The following is a 15,344-nucleotide window of genomic DNA, read 5'->3' on the forward strand; positions in this document are numbered from 1 at the left end:
TAATGCCAAAGGGCAGAGAAGAAATTTAAAAGTAAGCATACCTATATTTATACTTGTCTTAAGATCAGAAACAACTACCACTACTTGTATGGATTTTTTTTTTTAATGACCAAGTTGGACATTTTACAAGATGCGTCTTTTCTTCTAGCAGCAAAGCTAGAAGACCATGAGAGGGCTCTGTGATTAATGGTGATTGCCTCCACAGCGGGAAAGCATTATCTGTACAATAACAACAGCTCACTGTTCCTTCTGGGCCAAGTTCTTCAGAGGATTAGCTTCCCCAAACCCCAATACCCATGCATTTCTTGTGCCCCCAACACAGCTTTTCCTGGGCTGATACAATTCTTCAGATATGCTTCTGACAAATCCACAAATGCCAGAACTTCTCATTTATTAGAAACAGAATGTGTGGGTCTGCCCCCAAATCTGTAAGTTGAAATACTGATCTGATGGTATAAGGAGGTGGGGCCTCTGGGAGGTGATTAGGCTGGGAGGGCGGAGCCCTGAGGAATGAGGTGACTGTGCTCATGAAGGAGACTCCAGAGCTCCCTCGACCCTTCCACATGTGAGGACACAGCAAGAGCAAGGCTCTCTATGAACCAGCCTCTAGACCTATAAAAGAAGGAATACATTTCTGTTGTCTGTAAAGCCACCCATTCCATGGTACTTTGTTACAGTAACCTAAACTGACTAAGATGCCATTTCAAAATGGTGGTGTTCAGGGCACATGAAAGATCCCACTGCTGTTACTTTAAAAAAAAAAAAACAAAAAACATATACTCCCACAACAATAAAAACACTATTGGGGGGCACCTGGGTGGCTCAGTGGGTTAAGCCGCTGCCTTCGGCTCAGGTCATGATCTCAGGGTCCTGGGATCGAGTCCCGCATCGGGCTCTCTGCTCAGCGGGAGCCTGCTTCCCCCTCTCTCACTCTCTGCCTGCCTTTCTACCTACTTGTGATCTCTCTCTGTCAAATAAATAAATAAAATCTTAAAAAAAAAAAAAAAAACCACTATCGGGCCTCAGAGAATTCAACAGATGTCTTGGAAACCAGAAGTACTGACAGACAAAGTACTGACAAAGCTGAGGAGAGGCAGCTTATAGCCCTGAAACTTCTCTGAGAGTGTTGCTGCTGAGTGGAGGGATAACTGACTTCCCCACTGAAACCCCAAAGAGGTTCTAGACTCAGAAAAAGCAAATACGGTGTGGGACAGAAATGACAAGAATGGCAGAAAAGGAAAAGATTAACTAAAAAGTCCAGTATCAACAATCGTTCCTTCCATGAGTCAACTCCTGTCTTTATCAGAAACAACAAAACTTGCCCCCAGGCAAAAACTAAAAAAATCACCAATGAATTCTCTGAAGAAACTAAACAAAATGTCGGGTGAGGACTAAACAGTTAGTGTGGTTCTGAGAACCCCGAAGTCAAGCCCTCTGCACCCAGACACTTGGTGGCTCCCCCACACGAGGACATGCCTCCCGTGGCAAGGTGCACCCACACGCACAGAGCCCCGGTGAGCCTTCATGTTACCTCAGCTTGACACGCAGGAGAGGCAAGGACAGAACTAGAGCTAACGCGGTGTGGAAATGGAAAACTATGATAAACAACAGAAGGACCCTGGAAGAAACAGAAAATTCCAGGGAGCGAAGGTACTTTAGAAAGAACTAAAAAAAAAAAAAATAAATAAAAAAAGTTTTGTTAGTGTCCCTATTTAAGAAGCAATCATTTAGGAAGCAATAATTACATCCATAAAAACAAGAAAACACCACCACAAAATACAAGAAACAACCATCCAAGAGAAAGATCAATCGAATGAAAATTCCGGCCCCGCAAAGCCAGAGTGAACGCCACGGGCACGCGCCTGGGTACCATAACCTCACAGTCGTGACTCCAAGGATTTAATTCTACCACACTGACAACGCCTTGCCTAAGATGGGCGGTACTCACAGCATAGTCAGAAGTTCACACTGCAGACGGGGGACATGTCCATGGTGAGGAGACAGGGAAACCGAGACCCACTGTTCAAGAACACCTGAGTCTGTTCTTCATTCCTCTGCTGGGCTGCAGGATGACCCACCAGCTCCTCTCAGTACCCGTCTGTCCTTTCCTACAGAAAGAAGGAAACCAAGGGTTGTGTTTTTATAGTGACATAATGAAGACTCCCGGAAAGTATTACGAAGGAAGAACTAGCTTCGTATAAAGACTTCAAGATACTAAAACATATTCATGGGTAACATGTGCGACGTTTTTCTGTGGAACTTCACAGAGAAGATAAACACTTCTCCCATCTGGGTGACTCGCATACTATCCTTCCTGAAAGTAGAGAGAGAGAATGGAATATTCCCAAAGCCCTGTTTTTAGAACCAAAAATTCCGTAATGCCCTGTTTACTATTCTGAAATAAAATTCATTGGTAAATAGTAACTATTTATTTTATTTTTATTTTATTATTTATTTTTATTTATTTATTTATTTTATTATTTGAAAATATATGTATTTTTACTAATGTATTAATTTTTTAATATACATATTATTTTAAAAACATCAATACAATACTCTAAACGTAACATACAGGAGAAAGTAAAAGAAATCCAATTTATAATAAAATACTGCATATTCAATACATAAACAATTTTTTAGGTTCAATGAACTGTGTAATGAAATAGATGCTTTTTAACTTGCTTATAAGGAATAAGCTTGGAGTGCTTGCTTCGGCAGCACATATACTAAAAAAAAAAAAAAAAGAGAGAGGAATAAGCTTGGATTACGAGAAGCCAAATCAGAAGTCTTCCATCTTAAAAATACTGGAAAACAAAACAGGAGCAGTATGGGTGGACAACAAGATGAAAAGGAGTATATTTTGTGTATATTAAAAGTATGCAAAGGTTTCTTGTGTTCTTATTTAAATGGAGATAGGTCTAGGCTCAAGTAATTATGAGCTGATTTTTATATCCAAGATGGCAGCTGAAAGTCATGTGAGATGAGATGCAGGACAATTCTTTCTGTCTCTTCCACCATGGAACATCTTAATTCTCTTCCACCCATTTAAAAAAAGCCTTCACTGTAGAACCAAACACTATCTCATTCCTACTAAGTCCTCTAGGAGGCGGTACTGTTCCCATGAGAATCCCTGGCTAGATGAGCTATGGAAGACTGCTTCTAGCTTTTATGGTCCATCACTAAGACTCTAATCCTGAAGGACAAATCAGCAGTACACTTTAGAAATGTATTAATTTACTATGGAAAATGACTGAAAAAATTAATTTAGGTTAGGCGTATGCCATTAACTGGAGCCATAGTCAATATTATTTCCTCTTCCTGAATTCAAGATAATTGCTTACTCCATATAGACTACAGAGTGACAAACTCTCTCTCTGCCATTTATTTACACAGCACAAAGTGATCCAGATTTTAGAATTTTTAACATTCAAATCTGGTTAATTAATAATAAAAAGGGAGTTTTTCATAGAACTCTACAACTCTCATTTCCTCAAACAAGAATTAATGCATTCTTTCACATGTGGTCATTACAGGAAGGGGGGGGGGAGCCATTTACTGTAAATGCTTTTCTGATGCAATTCTACCACCTCTTTCAAAGAGAGAATTCATCCAAGAAGCCTTAGTCACTTTTTCAAGAAAAATGCCACTGCACTGAATGTACACAGACTAAACCACATGCCTGAGCAAAGAAGCGGAGCAGATCCCACCACCAGAAAACATGGAGAGAGGAGAGGCGGGGCGGGGGGGAGGCGGGGGGGGGAAGGGAATCTCATGTCAGAACAGATTAAGGAGTACGTCTCAAAATCTGGCCTTTAGTACAGGGAGAAGTCTGACACACATACAATATCACTGTTTCACAAATCAAATGCAAGCATCGATATCCCCCCTGCCCAACTTTTAAAGCTACTTCCTAAAAATATAAGACTTCAGCTCTAAACCAGGAAGCTATGTGTAATTAGTATCTTAGCAACTATAGTTATTTCATTTTCCAAAAAATTTCATGCACGGAAAGAAAAATGGAATCCTCACTTTACTATCTGAAAATGAAACTACATTTTGAAGGTCGATTTCATATTAAAAGGATGATATACAGAGGGGGAAAAACTTAAGACAAATAAGTTCTGAACTCTTCTCAAAGACAGGACTAATCCTTCTAAAATCTCATATCCACCCAAAGAAAAGAAAGGAAGGATTTCTCCAATTTATCCTTACCTGAATCACCATTAATTCTTCTAAGAGCCAGATGCACCGACTTGTTTCTATAGCACAGTCAATGCTAAGCCCCAAACCAAGCAATCGCCCAAAACGCAAAGCATTTGCTGCTGGAGCCTGAAAATCCCCTTGATGAATGAAACTGCCCCTCGTAATATCCACATTCTGAGCCAGCTATTGGCTACGAGAAGGCAGCACGTGTGGAAGTCTGATTTGCCCGCTCCCGGGCATGCCTCTCTTATATCCCATCTCAGAAAGACTACAGACACACAGTTCCTGAGTGAGTCAAAACCAGAAAGGGTTCGTTTCTCAGTAGCATTCTCTCTAATGCTACGGAAACCACGGGGAGAACAAACCACAGTGAGCCTCTCCTTCGCTAGGCAATGCCAACGAAAGAAAGAATTATTATGTCAACACTGGCAATGTACAAATGAATCCCAAACCTCTGCCAAGTTTTTCCTGTTATATGACCGCCTGTGAGTTATACATAGGTATAGGCTTGGTGCACATTATTTTTAAGTCAAGAATTCTGAGCCATGGTTTGGAGGCTCAAAACAACCAAGAAGTAATGAAAATTCTCAAAAGAAATGTAATCTTTGGGCTACACTAATAATGATCAAGAAATTAAAACCAAGAATAACACAGCAATGGTGTAAACTGATCTTTTTAGAATTAGGGGTTTTCTTCTTTTTTTTTTTTTTTTTTTTTGGTTACAAAAAATATTTTACTTATTTGACAGAGAGAGAGAGAGCACAAGCAGGCAGAGCAGCAGGCAGAGGGAGAGGGAGAAGCAGGCTCCCCGCTGAGCAAGGAGCCTGATGTGGGACTCAATCCCAGGACCCTGGAAGGTTATTTCTTGTATTTTGTGGTGACCTGAGCCGAAGGCAGATGGTTAACCACTCGACTGAGCCACCCAGGTGTCCCAAATCAGGGGTTTTCAGCATGTAGTCCTTGGACCATGTGCTTAGAATGACCTAAGACTGGACTTAGGATCTGTGGGGTGGGGGCACCTGGGTGGCTCAGTTGGTTGAGCGTCTGACTCTTGATTTCGGCTCCAGTTGTGATCCCAGGGTCCTGAGACTGAGCCCTGCATCAGGCTCCATGCTCAGTGGGAAGTTTGCTTGGAACTACCTCTCACCTTCTACCCCTCTCCACACTCCCTCTCTCTAATGAATAAATCAATCTTTAAAAATAAAAAATAAAAAAGAACCTCTGGGGTGGAGCTCAGTTATCCCCATGTTAACTAGACTCATCTTATATACTTTGAAGTTTGAGGACTATTCTTCTTGTCAATGCAACTGAACAGCTGATTATAGTTGCTGTCACTTTCCTTTCTTATTCAGTTATTTTGTCTTCGATTACTGTTGAAATCAGAAGCAATAAGAACTATTTGTGGCTTTAAGTCCCCGGTGGGGGGGGTGAGCAGTGCTGGTCTGGGTTCACCTGACCTTCCCTTACCCCCACCGCCTCTCTATCCCTCCAGACTCGAGCTGCAGAACGTGAAAAATGTAGTACTTGAGGTTGAGATGAACATTACATTAAAAGATGCTACCACTGGAAAACAAGCAAAATTTACAACTGCTAACAGCAAGAGGAAGAAAATGAAGGAGACAGGACACTCAGATTACTGACTGCTGACCACGTTCCAGGTGTTAGGTCAAGAACTTTCTATCAGTTTGTTGCCTCAGAAGTCTCACCAAAAAATAACTTCTTCAGAAGTGTACAAAGACACAAGTTCAGGATTCTACACCTAATAGCAGGGACACAGCAGCAGTGCATTCCCTAAGCTGGACTTGACACTGGCCTCCTGTGCCCACCTCCACCTCCATCATCCCCTGCACATAAAGGATTTTTTTTTTTTTTTACAACTGATTGATTGAATGGACTGATTGATTTGTGTGTGTGAGAGAGAGTACGCTCTGGCATGTGGGTGCGAGAGGCAGAGGGACAGGAACCCAAGCAGACTACTTGCTGAGCACTGGGAGCCCGACATGGGGTTCAATCCCACAACGTGAGATCATGACCTGAGCCAAAATCAACCAACTGGCTCAACCAACTGAGCCACCCAGGCGCCCCACATAAAAGATTTTTTAAAAAGGAAACTGAGAAATGTATCTGAAATGATGCCATCTTCCCATAGCTCTTGTCTGCGGTACCTTCTTTATCCAACTGAACACTGTGGTACCTTTCTGAATATTTACAATACTTTTCGATCAGAGAACAATCCCCTGTTCTCTACTTTGACCAAATTTACTTCAGTCCGAAGTGCTGATGGGGGACGCCCCATCATTATAACATGAGCAGTAGAATCAGTGTTTTTTTGAGTATCATCAGCAAGTATGAGAACTATGTTTCACTTTAACACAAAGGATTTTACCTTCTTCCTCCAATACACATGAAGTGTCTAAGGCAATTTTCTGGATATGGGGAGGACCCCAACCAGCACATTTAGAAGTAAGTTCTCCAGTGCTCCCCTCTGTGTTTCAGGATGACTAGGCACTCGGACATCTGACAGTAAGGAAACCCACTGTATACCTTCAACTTTTTACCATGAGCTGCTGCAGAGTGTATCTGGTGTTCCAACTATTTTGTCTAACAGGATCTGTCAGGACAGCAGTTCTCACAACTATACGTTAGCATGGAACCAATGTGAACCCCAAATGAAATCATAGGAGAAAGTCCAATACGGACACCAGACAGAAGTGCAGTGACGTGTTGTTGTGGCGGACTAGAGGAGGGAAAGTCCCCCTCTGGGGGTTTACCTGGGCTGACTTACTCATCATCCCCCAAGGTAGCTACTGAGCCAACACCGCCAAGCCCCAAGGGCTCTATTGTTTTTAAAAGATTCTTTGTTTATTTATTTGGTGGGGGCAGGGAGAGAAAGCAGGGGGAGGAGAAGAGGGAGAGGGACAAGCAGACTCCCCGCCAAGCAGAGAGTGTGATGTGGGGCCTGATCCTTGACCCTGAGATCATGACTTGAGCCGAAACCAGGAGTCAGACCCTCAACCAACTGAGCCACCCAGGTGCCACCCAAGGGCTCTATTTTATCCCTTCTCATACCCTGGTGACTTTTTAAAACTTGGGTTTTATTTTATACTGTGTATGCCTTTGCATCTCAAAGTTGGGAATATACAAGAAATTTTCAAATGTCAAATCATATTTCAAGTGTGCTTACACTACATTCAACTTGGGAATCCTATTTTGTATTTGGCTAATGTGGACCCTAACACAAAAAAGTATGGTTTCTATTTGTATCTCTTTGGCAACAATATCCTTAGCATATTTGCAAATTCAACTTTTTTTTTTCTTTCTTTCTTTCTTTCTTTTTTTTTTGAGAGGGAGGGAGGTGGAGGGACAAAGGAAGAGAGAGAGAGAGAGAGAGAATCAAGCAGGCTCCACGCCCTGCACAAAGCCTGACATAAGGGCTGATCCCACCACCTGGAAATCATGACCTGAGTCAAAATCAAGAGTCAGCTACTGAGAAGCCCCCCAGGTCATGGTATAAACACAAAATTTTGTCAGGATAACAAATTTTATTTTATTTTATTTTATTTTAGATTTTTTATGTATTTATTTGACAGAGAGAAATCACAAGTAGATGCAGAGGCAGGCAGAGAGAGAGAGAGAGGGAAGCAGGCTCCCCGCTGAGCAGAGAGCCCGATGCGGGACTCGATCCCAGGACCCTGAGATCATGACCTGAGCTGAAGGCAGAGGCTTAACCCACTGAGCCACCCAGGCGTCCCCAAGATCAAAAGCTTTTGCACAGCATAGGAAACCGTCAACAAAACTGGAACTCCTGGATGCCCTGCTGTGATTCTACTTTTCATCGGTGGCTGTTAGCTTGCTACAGATGGTACAGTAAGTTTCAGACTATACATGAAAATACAAACAAACAAACAAAAATTACCTTGAGATCTAATATGAGGAATGAATTTGAAGTGTTGCCAGGTTATCGTTATTTTATTTTATTTTTTAAAATATTTTATTTATTTATTTGACGGAGATCACAAGTAGGCAGAGAGGCAGGCAGAGAGAGAGAGAGGAGGAAGCAGGCTCCCTGCTGAGCAGAGAGCACGATGTGGGGCTAGATCCCAGGACCCTGGGATCATGACCCGAGCCGAAGGCAGTGGCTTAACCCACTGAGCCACCCAGGCGCCCCAATTGTTATTTTAAAAAATGGACTACTACATCAGCACACAGAACAAAGACTGAAATGCCTTCATGAAGAACCAATACCTCTAATATTCTGCTCACAGAACATGTAACAGCCTTTTCTTCCCAAGTATTTTCTGACTGGCTTTTCCCCAGTTTTATTTTATTTATTCCAGTTTTATTAAAATAAATGCTATTTAGTTTAAAAGGTTAACGTGTCTCTTCCGGGAAAGACATCACGTTTCCAGTGTTCTTGCAAGACAGTGGTCAGAGCATAGGGGCTGTCCTGAGTCACTTGGGACTACCAACTTGAATCAGGGAAAGGCCTCAATGTTCTGTCCCTCAGAATAAACATAGTGTTTAAAAGTAGCAAACTCTATGTCCAAGACAGTGTCATAAACATTTACATACATAGAAGGGATAACAGTGACTTGTTGTTTCACAATTCATGATTAACTGTATTTCTCATTTCAAAGTAGTGTGAATTCTCCCATGATTTTCGTTTTAACTTATTATTAAAAATAATTATGGGAGCACTCTAGTCGTACTTGGATAATTTTAAAGCAGTCAACCTCATTCCAAGAACCAAAAGCATGGTTAAGAGAAATAAGTGGTTATGTTCCCCAAATATATCTATATTAGTGCTTAAGACTGGAGCTACCTTTCCCTTCGGAATGATGCTGCCAGTGACAGTAGCTAGATCAAGCCACAGAAGCAGATTTCACTTATGATGTATCTGTAATACGATATACCTGAAAGAAATGTATATTGTAACTGTACTGTAATACCAGTAATTATATAAGGAATAAACTAATAGAACTAAGAATTATTTTTATTTTTCTGTGTGCAAATGTGTAAGAAAATTTAATCAGAAGAGGATGACCTTCCCTAAGACACTCACGATTACTTAAAAGTTGATGACACTGGGGTGCCTGGGTGGCTCAGTGGGTTGAAGCCTCTGTGTTTGACTCAGGTCGTGATCCTGGGATCCTGGGATCGAGCCCCACATCCAGCTCTCTGCCCCGTGGAGAACCTACTTCCCTTCCTCTCTCTCTGCCTGCCTCTCTGCCTGCTTGTGATCTCTGTCTGTCAAGTAAATAAATAAAATCTTTTTTAACAAAAAAAGTTGATGACACTGGTTATTATGACTTATTTTACTTCCAAATATACTACATTCTTTGATAAAGATTATATCCTTACCCTTGGGCTTAAAGCGGTGACTGGCATCCCTGGCGGAGGAGCTCTCCAAGACGGAAGAAGGCAAAAAGCTTAGAAAAAGATTTACTTGAAATATAGAAAAAAATGTGGTACTATGTTGGGTGAAATTCACGAAGACTAAAACCTGAAGAAGCAGTTGGACAAAGAAGAGGATTTAACAGATTTCTACCAGGTGAATGGTGAAGTGTGGGATTAGACCTCTTAGCTGAGCCGGACAGCCTGGCTGTTTTACGGAGTTGGGGAGTCTGGGAGGCCAACCCGAGGCAATGTGCGACTGGTCATGGGGGTGACCAGAATGTGTGTGAAGCGAGTGTTTATAACGTGGGAAGGCTTTGTGTGGTAAACCTGGTAAGAATTCAGTTGTCAGTCTTTCAAAAGAAGCAATTTATCTGGCCTGGCTGGTGACTCAGTGGATGAGAATAGAGTCGAGGCTCAGCAGGGGGCAGCGAGTGGTGTGTGTTTAGCTTCATGGTCACGGGGCATGAATAGCTCTAAGCAGGAGGCTCCCACGCTGGCCAAAAGGAACAGACCGAGCCTATAGATAGCACAGTGTAACAACTCTCTAGCTGTTACAGCAACTCTGTTCTAACAATCGAATCATTTTTCGGTGGTAAACTGGGGACTCCTTATTTAATTGGGAAGGGGTGGGATGGAATAGAAGTTAGGGATCACAATCTGAAAAACGGGTTCCTATTATCATACCTAACCTCACGCTGTTTCCTGAAAGTGATCACAGGACCCTACCTTAGAGTGATAGGAGCTCCACGTGGTTTTTTCTTTAGTAAGGTCTATACCCAATGTGGGGCTCAAACTCACGACCCAGATCAAGAGTTGCACACTCCACAGACTGAACCAGCCAAGAGCCTGAGCTACGTGCATTTTTAACGTCACAAACGTGCTAAAAGTAAATCTGAAATACAGTATTTAAAGGCCTTTTATTAATTTAGTTTAATTTATTTATTTGACAGACCGAGATCACAAGTAGGCAGGGCAGCAGGCAGAGATAGAGGGGTTACCAGGCTCTCTGCTGAGCAGAGAGCCCAATGTGGGGCTCGATCCCAGGACCCTGAGATCATGACCTGGGCCGAAGGCAAAGGCTTAATTCACTGAGCCACCCAGGCGCCCCACTTAAAGGCCTTATAGATCACAACACAAACTAAATAGACGGACTGTACTTCTGAATGGGGTGTGAGCATGAGTGTGACTGTGTGTTTCTAAAGCTGGGGAACTCCCTTTTCATTACTGGGCGCCTACGGAAAGAAAAGGAGAATATTGGTTATAGTCAAAGGTATTCCCTCCCATCTGGTTCTGGACAAAAGTCAAACCCTTAACGTGGTGTTTTTCAAACTGTAGGGTGGGTTGTAAAATAAACATGATGCATTACAAGCAGCATTTTTACAAAAACAAAACAACAGAATAAAATAGAAGAGTTTCTCACGCTCAGTGTAGCTATTAGTTTACAACATAGTTGTTTCTTTAATGGTGTGTGTGTTATGTGCACTTTTCCATGCTGTCAAACATAATCGGTTCTGGGAGTCCCAAGAAACAAAATGGTTTATTAGGAGAGAAGATTAAAGATCATGTTTGAAATGAGGGGGAAGGGTTCGTGTGCGGATTTAACTGAACCGGCGCCGTGCCTAGGTGGCCTCATCTCGGAAACTGACCCACAAACCAAGATGTATTTACATTACTAACTGACAACGGTAAAGATACCACGCAAGTCATTATTCACTCATTCACCAGTTTCGTGTGTATTCTCCCTAATCAGAGGCTATGGGGGGAGGATAAAATTACTAAAAAAAATTAAATAGGGTCGTATGATATAGTAATTGCTAAGATAAGCTGAGTGCTGAGTGACTGTGTTCTCACTGACTCATTTGCATGTCATTAACTCCCAAGAACCCCACAAAGGTAAATACTAATACCTATCTATATTTTACCGAGAACCATATAAATTCAGTCAGTGGCCTCTGAAGCAGAGTCACCTTTGAGCCCAGGAAGTCTGGGTCCAGAAATGTCACCCTTAATTGCTGTACAGCATCGTTAGCAGTTCAGTCCATGATCATCCCTAACTAAGAGGAGGGCTGTGGCGCTGGGGCTGGAGCAGGAAAGAAGTACACCTCAGGGTGTACTCGTGCTGCTAACGCTCTGGCCTCGGCTCTGCCGTCTTCCTCCCTTCTCCCGCAGCTAAAGCCCTTTGCACGGATGCCACACACAGTTAGCCTCCTTTACACTCTGATACCCTGATGCATTCTGAACACGCTTCTCAGCACATTAGTTCAAACTCCATCTCTTCTTTTCCTCCCTCGAAAACATGCAGAGGGAGAACTGAGCGCGTCCCTACTTTTCGGTAATGAATCGAACTCTTATTCATTTAAAGTTAAAAAGAATTCGTTCTCTGGTCCTTAAACGTTCCTATTAGCCAGTCATTTCCAACACACCTTTGTGTCCTGCCTCCTCAAACCAGTGACCGGGCAGCCCTCGTGTTCACTGGGCACTTCTTTCTCCGTTATCACTTGTGTTGCTCTCATCAGTTTCAAACAAGATCCAAAGATATGGCAGATATGATATACACTGTAAAAGGTGCACCTTTGTGTTTCAGGAAAAATATGAAAGAATCGTGTACCAAAGATTTCTCTTTTTTGTCCAATCTACCCACCCTTGCCTTCAAGATATATAGTAAGCCCTACAGACCGAGCGTAGACAGGCAGTAAGGGAGGTAAAAACCAACACGATTCTTGGTAGCATAGTTACCTTTCCTAGCTACCAGGTCCACACGTAAGAAACGAACACAGTGTTGTATAAGTGCCAAGCAAACACGACGTGCTTCTCCATGCTGAAAGGAGAAGGAAGTACTATTGCTCTTTTTATACCATCTAAATTAAAATGGCCAGTGCAAGAGAATCCTGGAACCAAAGGGAAACCATGTTGAGATCTTGGTCTGACCTCCCCACCTTGGCCACATAATTTGAAACTCTTCCTCCTAAGAGCACCCTGTGGCCAAACACAACTCCCTTTCAAATTTAAAACTATAAAAAATTAATGCCTATTGATGCACTGTATGTGGAGAATTAAATGATGAGAATAATTCAGGATTCTTTCAAAATGTAATGCAATACTCATATAATTAAGACAAAATCTGAGGCTTAAGCATATTGTGACAATGCTTTCCCAGCCTTGGCTTGAATATACATTTTCCAAGAAACCTATTTAAAGTAAGGCAGTGTTGGGGCACCTGGCTGTCAGAAGAGCATGCGACTCGCTCTCAGGGCCATGAGTTTGAGCCCCATACTGGGTGCAGAGATTGCTCAGAAAGTGAAAAAGTAAATTTAAAAAAGAAATAAGGCAATGGTTTAACACTTTTAAAAAATACATATCGGGGCACCTGGGTGGCTCAGTGGGTTGAAGCCTCTGCTTTCGGCTCAGGTCATGATCCCAGGGTCCTGGGATCGAGCCCCACATCAGGCTCTCTGCTCAGCGGGGAGCCTGCTTCCTCCTCTCTCTCTCTCTCTCTCTGCCTGCTTATGATCTCTGTCTGTCAAATAAATAAATAAAATCTTTAAAAAAAAATACGTATCATATAGAGTTCAGTCAAAATAAAATTTCTAACTGAGTAATGACCGTGTACGTGCCAGGGTCAATGTCATAACCCAAGTCAGAAATATGATTTTACTATTTACCACTACAATAATTTTTAGGTTATTTTTAAGTATATTTAAAGTTACTTCTCTGCTAGGTCAGATTATACTGTTTATTTCTAACACATAGTCATCAGGTCTAAAAGCAATACTTCTCACAGGGGCTACAATACATTTTTTATAGTTAAAAAAAAAAGGATGATTCAAGTATATACCAACTTAGTGGATCAGTTTCTATGAAAGATGAAGACCAAGGATAAAAGATGACACTTTTTACTAGTGGTATTACATAGTGGGACTTTTCTGGGGTGACAGCATTCATTTTCCTGCCCATTTACTCGGGTTCACTGCTTGGGACCAAGGGCATTCCTGTCCAAGCCAGCCATCCAGATGAGCATACTGCCTGGCCATGGGAATCAGATTCTCTTAACGTGGAAAGCTAAATGATTTCTGGGGAAGGGGGAAGGGAGCCAAATGTAAAACTGCAGCCTCCAAAACTGAGACTGCATCTATACCTGCAGAAAATAATATGGGTAGTAACCTCCTGCACGGACCTGTTCCTAGAAACTTTGCTAAAACCAAGGGAAGCAAGGGCAAAAGTTTAACTACTGGGACTCACCAAGATCAAAAGTTTTTTTTTTTTTAAAGATTTTATTTATTTATTTGACAGAGAGAGACCAAGCAGGCAGAGAGGCAGGCAGAGAGAGGGAGAGAGAGGAGGAAGCAGACTCCCTGCCAAGCAGAGAGCCCGATGTGGGACTCGATCCCAGGACCCTGGGATCATGACCTGAGCTGAAGGCAGAGGCTTAACCCACTGAGCCACCCAGGTGTCCCCAAGATCAAAAGCTTTTGCACAGCATAGGAAACCGTCAACAAAACCAAAAGAAGCGACAGAATGGGAGAAGATATTTGCAAATGCATATTAGATAAATGGCTAGTATCCAAAATCTATAAAGAGCTTGTCAAACTCAACACCCAAAAATCAAATAATCCAATCAAGAAATAGGCAGAAGACATGAACAGACATTTTGGCAAAGAAAACATCCAGATGGCCAACAAACACACGAAAAAGTGATCCACATCACTCGGCATCAGGAAATTACAAATTAAAACCACAATGAGATACCATCTCACCCCAGTCAGAATGGCTAAAATTAACAAGTCAGGAAACAACAGATCCTGATGAGGATGTGGAGAAAGGGGAACCCTTCTACACTGTTGGTGGGAATGCAAGCTGGTGCAACCACTCTGGAAAATAGCATGGAGGTTCCCCAAAAAAATAGAGCTACCCTACAACCCAGCAATTGCACTACTGGGTATTTACCCTAAGGATACAAATGTAGTGATCCGAAGGGCCACATGTACCTGAATGTTTATAGCAGAAATGTCCACGATAGCCAAACTATGTTAAGAGCCTAGATGTCCATCAACAGACGAATGGATAAAGAAGATGTGGAATATATACACAATGGAATACTATGCAGCCATCAAAAAGAAATCTTGCCATTTGCAACGACGAGGATGGAACTAAAGGGTATTATGCTAAGCAAAATAAGTCAATCAGAGAAAGACAATTATCATATGATCTCTCTGATATGAGGAATCTGAGAGATAGATTGGGGGTTGTGGGGTGTAGAGAGGGGGAAAAAAAGAAATAAGATGAGATCAGAAGGGAGAAAAACCGTGAGAAACTCTTAATCTCACGAAATAAACTGAGGGTTGCTGGGGGGTGGGGAGGGAAGGACAGGGTGGCTGCACATTGGGGAGGATACGTGCTATGGTGAATGCTGTGAAGTGTGTAAGCCTGATGATTCACAGACCTGTACCCCTGGGTCAAATAATAAATTATATGTTAATAAATAAATAATAGTAAAAATAATAACCACCTGCACAGGAGCATTTTGTTTGCTGACGGGAGCTGCCCCATGCCTGAGAATGCACGAATTAGGGGTGTTGTTCTCTAGGTTGTGAAGGGGTGCACACAGTCAGAAACACCTGGAACTTCCCAGGGCGCCGCTGTTAGGAAAGGAAGCGGTGTCCAGGTGGAAAAGTTGTCACACACAGGCTTCATGCTCATGGAGGCACAGACAGCGTCTCTCTTCCTTTCCCACCTGTGCACACATA

General features: G+C 42.3%; 1 long non-coding RNA gene across 2 annotated transcripts in view; it reads right to left on the bottom strand.

The window, feature by feature from the left end:
* LOC106004537 overlaps positions 1 to 15,344 on the bottom strand; it is a 45,687-nt gene that overhangs the window by 17,568 nt on the left and 12,775 nt on the right. Inside the window, exons 1-2 of one of the 2 annotated variants that reach the window (XR_006601409.1) lie at positions 4,213 to 4,928; positions 1,949 to 2,108 (exon numbers count right to left, since the gene is read on the bottom strand). This is a non-coding gene — a long non-coding RNA (uncharacterized LOC106004537). Of the gene's footprint in view, positions 1 to 1,948; positions 2,109 to 4,212; positions 4,929 to 15,344 lie in introns of those variants that run through there. The other variant, XR_001177573.2, reaches the window with a different exon arrangement.

The sequence above is a fragment of the Mustela putorius genome, unplaced genomic scaffold (genome assembly GCF_011764305.1).
Source record: "Mustela putorius furo isolate JIRA1106 unplaced genomic scaffold, ASM1176430v1.1 tig00003845_pilon_pilon_pilon, whole genome shotgun sequence".
In the NCBI taxonomy this organism is placed as follows: domain Eukaryota; kingdom Metazoa; phylum Chordata; class Mammalia; order Carnivora; family Mustelidae; genus Mustela; species Mustela putorius.